This window comes from Sciurus carolinensis, chromosome 17, assembly GCF_902686445.1.
Source record: "Sciurus carolinensis chromosome 17, mSciCar1.2, whole genome shotgun sequence".
Taxonomy (NCBI): domain Eukaryota; kingdom Metazoa; phylum Chordata; class Mammalia; order Rodentia; family Sciuridae; genus Sciurus; species Sciurus carolinensis.
The window spans coordinates 898,241-904,216 of record NC_062229.1 but is presented as its reverse complement, the minus strand read 5'-3'; the positions used below and the strand labels follow the sequence as shown (position 1 = coordinate 904,216).

The 5,976-nt window shown below is 60.3% G+C and overlaps 1 long non-coding RNA gene across 1 annotated transcript; it reads left to right on the top strand.

Annotated features, from left to right (window-relative positions):
* The first annotated feature begins 170 nt into the window (after positions 1–170).
* Positions 171–3,552, top strand: LOC124968611 (uncharacterized). Its single transcript, XR_007105787.1, has 3 exons — positions 171–490; positions 3,018–3,244; positions 3,418–3,552. It is a non-coding gene; the product is annotated as an uncharacterized LOC124968611 (long non-coding RNA).
* The last annotated feature ends 2,424 nt before the right edge of the window (positions 3,553–5,976 follow it).

Genomic DNA, 5,976 nt, shown 5'->3' with positions numbered 1-5,976 from the left:
CGCCACTGCGCAGGCGCGGCTAGGGAGCGAGACGCGCGCGCCGCGCACGTCACAGCGCGGGGCGGGGCCGGGGCCGCCGGGGCGGTGGCACGTCTCTTTGCGACAACGCGGGCCGCCGCGCGACAACCACTGCGCTTTGCGGCCGCTCCGAGGCTGTTGGGCCTCGGTCCTCTGGGACGCCGGAGACGCGCGGCCGCGGGGCCGTGCGCAAGCGGGGAAGGGGCAAGCGGATCCCTCTCTCCGGGGGGCGTGGCTTGTGCCGCCCGCCCGCCCCGCCGTCTCCATGACGACGCGTGTCCCGGCACCTCCCCGCCGCCGCCGTGTCTGTGACGCCACGGTCTCGCCACCTGACGTCATAACGGGCGGTGCCGTGGGGCGTGGTTTGCGTGGGCGCGGCGGGTGGTCGGTGGGCGCGGGGCCCGGGCGAGTCGCTGTGGCTCCGAGGGCATTGCTGCGCCGCGAGGAAGCGGTCGTGCGGAGAGGCCCGCGAGTGCGTACGGGACGGGGTCGCCGCCGCGGATTTCCGCCCTGCCGCGCCGTGGCGACTGTCCAGGGCCCAGCGGGGCTTGCGGCCCCGGGCTGCGGCGGGTCCCCCGGGCCGCCGTCCAAGCGCACCGCTGGGCCTTCGGCGGCAAGCGCGCAGCCGCAGTCGTTCCCGAAGTGCTCGCTCTTGCATTGTCTGCCTGCCTTCCGCTGAGGTGGGACCGGGAGGGGCCTGCCCAAGGCCGCCGCCGAGCTGCTCCCTTACAGGCCTCCAGAAATGGTGCCTGGTACCCCCAGGAACCCCACCACCTCCCGGTGGGCGCGGTTTTAAAGTTGGAGGACACACGTCCACTCAGATATGCACTAGGTACCTGAGAACAGAGTGGTGAGCTAGGCGCTTGGCAGCATGACCCAGGAAACGGGGAGGCACAGCGAGAAATAAATGGACACGATGGTTCCGATGTATAAATTGGTGTGTGGCAGCGCCTCTGGGGCAGGGTACCTTCTTGGGCCAAATGATCAGAGCAAGCCAGACCCTAAAGGCTAAATGCTGAATGTAATCAGAAGGGAGGAAGGGTCCTTGGTCTCCTGCAGGTCTGTAGCCACTTAGAACTGCAGAGAAGAGAGTTCATCCCCGACGGGAAGGAAGGTTGAATGGCTGCGTTCCGGGGGCCGTCGGGAGGTGTAGGTAGCAGGTGTGTTCTGCAGCATTGAGAGGCTGGCTGCACAGCCCCAAGGCTGGTCCTCCTCCACTGCCACGCGAAGCGTCAGGCCCTGGAAGCCCGTATTACCCTTTGTTGCTGCACCTCAGGGAATGTGCTTGTTTATCTACTGTCAGTCTCCAGTTCTGCCTGCTGGAGTCACACAGGGAATGCACACAGTAGGTGCTCAATCTTTGTGAGTGACTGAACATATATTGTGAACGGATGAAAGAACAAACTCCACAGCCCTCCCAGAATTTTGAAGAAGTCAGCCTTTTATTTTCTGACTTCTGGTCCTTGGCTCCCATTCTTGACATTCAGGAAAATCTGCCTTCGGGCACTCAACCCCAAAATGGGTGCATCCTCCAGGGACTTTTGCACCTTGAACCTCAGCTCTGGCCATGCAGCTGAGAGAATGCAGGACGCAAGGCCAGGACTGGAACTGTACCAGCCAGAAGCTGTGTGTCTCGGGCCAGTCACTCGCCCTCTCAGTCCTTTGCATTTTTGTAAACCACAGTTGCAGATGGTGCCCAGGATAGGGCCCAGGGGTACGTCATGCCACGAATTAATGAATGAAAACTGCTGGCAGAGGACCAGCAGATGTGTCTCTAACCGTGTGGTATTTGAAAAAGAAAATGATGCCGGTGGTGGGCATCACCCTCCTGTCTTCCCAGTGAGGCCAGAGGATCATAGGTTCCAGGCCAGCCAGGGCACTTCAGCGAGGCCCTGTGTCGAAATGAAAGGGCTGCAGAAGTGGTTCAGTGGTGGAGCGCGCCTAGATTCAGTCCTGGTACCACATGAGGAAAAGCAATGGCTTCCGTGCTCCCGGTGGTGGAGGCGTGGTGTTTGCTGGAGGGTGAACCCAGGGCGTGCGTGCCAGGCGAGTGCTCCACACTGAGCTGCCCCCTTTTAGACGTGGTCTTGCTGAATTGCCCTGTTGCCACCCTTCTACCTTAGGGTCCCCAGTGGCTGGGTCACAGGTGCGCACCCCCACACCTGGCCCTCACTGGCCCGCCTCAGCTGCGCTCCACACGTACCTGTCTACTTTTAGCTTCCGTGGTGGGGATGCCACTTCGGGAAAGCTGGCTGGGCCTCCTCCTCTGCCTCACTGAGTGCTGTAGCCAGGGGTCCCGCATCAGCCCAGGCACAAGAGGAGCCCTGGTTCACGTTTATCAAGTCAAGTTGAGTGAACACTCCTGGCCTCCAGGCCTCCTTCCACAACTGGGTGTGGGGCCTGTGCTTTTGGGAGGCCCAGGGGTACCTGTGACCAGTTGCCCCAGATGACCCGCTGCAGACTGGGGACCTTGGGTCACTCCTTTTCTCTGCTGATTTGCATATTTCCATTTTCAAAATGTGGAAACAGGTGTAGAGAAAGTGAACTAATTGCCCACCCTGTCTGGGATTGGAGACTCCAACGCTGCTCTTAACTGGCAAGAGCACCACTCCAATGCCACCTGCAGTGGGGACCAACACGGTGCCCTCCTGCCCCAGTCACAGCCCCTGCAGGACGCAGGGCTCTGCCCAGACTGGAGGACACACGGGACTGGCTGGGGGTCAGAGTTCCTGTCCTACTTGTTGTGTCCCTCGGGGAGGCTAGCTGGAGGCTCGGGGATCCAGATGGAGTCAGGCAGAAGGGTGTGGTCGAGCTGACCACCCCATGGACCTCCCATCCCCCACCTGGCCGCCAGCTCTGACTGGCACAGTGTGAATAGTCTGATTGCTTGCGAACGTTGCCGGGGGGTGGAGGTGCTGATCCCTGTCTGGTATTAATGGCAGGACATGGTGGACTCAGCCTGGTTGGACTTCCTGAGCATCTGCTCTCCTGTTGTCCAGGTAGAGGCAGGGTGACCTGTTGACCTGAGCTTCCTAAGACCTTGGAATTTCAACAGACCAGCAAAGCCCTGACACAGACACCGAGTATGGGTCCTGCAGTGCCCTTTGGAGGACGCGGTAGCTGCATGCAGCGCCGCCGCGCACCCCGCTCCCTAAGTCTCAGGTGGAGGGATGTGGATACGGGGTAGCCCCCGAGAAGCCCACCTGACAGAGCAGGAATGTCAGAGGTGAGATGATTGGGCTGCACTGTGACCTGATGGGTGGACCGATGATCCGATCTGGTAGATTAATGGTCTGAATGGATCACTGGGTGGTAACTGTAGGCAGGTGGGGTGTGGCTGAGGGAAGTGGGTCACTGGGGTGCCCTTGGGGACTGGGCTTTGTCCCTGGCTCCTTGCAGGTGTGTACACGCTCTGCTTCCCGGCTGCCCGGCCATACCCCATCATGGTCTTCCGTCTCTGCTCAGCCCCAGAGCAGCGGTCAACTGACCATAAACTGAACCTCTGAAACCGTGAGTCCCAAATAAACATTCTCTCCTCTCAGTCGTCACAGCAGTGAAAAGCTAAAACCAATGGTGTCCCCTCCATAACTCATGTCCACCTGGAAACTCAGAACATAAGCTTATTTGGAAATGGGGTTGTTCCCAGTTGTAATTACTTACGTGAATGTCAGGTCATAGCTGGGTAGAGTGGCCACACCTGCAACCCCAGCAGCTCGGGAGGCTGAGGCAGGAGGATCTCAAGTTCAAAGCCAGCCTAGCCACTTAGCAAGACCTTGTGTCTAAATACAGTATAAAAAGGGCTGGGGATGTGGTTCAGTGGGTTCAATCCCTGATGTTTAAAAAAAAAAAAGCAGGTGGGAGATGTGATCGTGCCTGTCACCTCGGCTACTTGGGAGGCTGAGGCAGAAGGATCACAATTTTGAGGCCTGCCTGATCAACTTAGCGAGACCCTGTCTGAAAATGCAAAGGACGGCAAGTGCTGCTCAGTGGTGAAGTGTCCCTGGGTTCAATCCCCAGTACCAAAAATAAATGAATAAATGAAATTTCAGCAGGGCCTGAACCCAGCGGCGGGTGTCCTTAGGAGAAGCTGCACGGAGAACAAAAAGTCACTTGGGTACAGTCAGAGATGGGGGCGATGCCGCCACAAGCCAAGGGTGCCTGCAGCCCCAGGGGCCGGAAGAGGCAGGATGGACCCTCCCCCAGAGGAGAGAGTGGCCCCTGCCAGCAGAAGGGGAGGACTCTGAGCAGGTAACAGCGGTCTGTGCCCTGGACATTCAAAGAGGATCCAGTTACAAAGGGCTTTCCCGCCTGGAGTGGCCAGGTGCCCAGTGCCGCCAGCCCAAGCAGATGTCCTCTGAGAGGGTGGGACAGTCCTGGTCAGCACCTCATGGTCTGGATCAAGTTGGGACTGGTGGACAGCAGGAGTGGAGTGACTCATGCCCAATGCTGAAACACTCATGACCATTGCATTTTCCTGAATTTGCTCCTGGGGCAAAGGGCCAAGCTAACTCTCAGAAGGGCAGAAGGAGACAGGGAGGACCTGCCCCTGTCCTTCACCGGGTCCCTGGGCCTCAGCCTCTGTTTGAGATTGGAGTGGACCCAGCCTGAGCAGCCTAAGGGATTTCCGCCCAGGGAAGCCATTGCTGGCAGGCTCTGGGTTGGTGGCGTCTGCGCTGTGCTCAGGAGGGAGGGAGCAGTCTCTGGCGGTCCTGTGCTGGGGGCTCGGACCCGCCTCCAGCCCCACATTGGACGCCAGTTCTTCTGCAGCTTCCCTCCATTTCCTCACTTCCAGCCATTCCGTTCTCTTTGGAAATGAGACGGTCAAGGCTGAGGGTGGGGGTTTGCAGAGCGGTGGGCCCTCCCCTGGGAGACGCAGCCCCGGGCTGAGGGCACCGTGAAGAGCAGTCCAGTGCGAGGCCAGCCTGGGAAGAACAGGGGCCCGGGAGCCGTACAGGGGCCACTGGACTTGCCTGTCCTGTAGGCAGAGGGCAGCGGACGGGTGCCTCTCCACCGGGCATTTGCGTGGCTGAGCGTGTCTGTGTGCTGTGGCTGGCAAGGCAAAGGCCCATGTGTTACAGGAGGTCCTCAGGCAGAGCTCGGGGGAGGTGGGCTCCGTGGGGACAGCCTGCCCGTCCTCTCAGTTGCCTGAGATGTTCCCACCAGGGTGTCGGCCCTGCTCCCCACAGACAGGGCCCCAATCTTGACCTTGGCCGCAGAGCCTTGAGCTGAGGTGACCCTTTCTTTCTTCCTGAGCACCCGGTGTGCACTGTGAGCCTGTGGCGCGAGGACTGGTGGCTGCGTGAGCGGAGTGTGTGGGCTGGGGGTGCCCTCTGCTCTGCGGGCCTCCCTGCTGGCGGGCTCTTCCAGGTGATGGCTGCTTCCCAGAGCAGCAGGGTCCTGGCAGGCACTGCGGCCTGCTGGAAGGGGGCTTCCGCTGGTGATGCTTCCTGGCACCGCGGTGCTAAGGAATTGCCGGAAGGGACCAGGTCTCCCTGAGTCTCCTGTCCGAGACTGGCTGTGCAGTGCCGCCCATGGCAGACAGGTGCCCAGGGCAGGGAGACCGCCTGTGGAGGCGCCAGCTGGACCCCCTGCCCCATCCACCAGCTCCGTGTGAGCCTGGTGGCATTGCCCTGTGGAAGGTGGCCTGTAGGTCCAGGCAAGGGGTGGCCACTGATGACCTCTCTACATCGAAGACTCTGTTTCTGTGCTGGGGACATAGCGTTCCATCCAGTGTGTAAGGCCCTGATTCCATCCCCAGCACTGGACAAGAGACGGCGACCAGAAGAGACCACAAACGTACACCTGTGCTCCTGTCTCTGGACACACAGTGGCCTGTGCCATCCTGGAACCCTCCAGCAGGAGGCCAGCACCCATGGGGCCCTTAACTTGGGGCCTCCAGAACCATGAACCAAAATAAGCCTCTGGCCTTCAAAGCCAGTGCAGTCTGTGCTTCAGCAA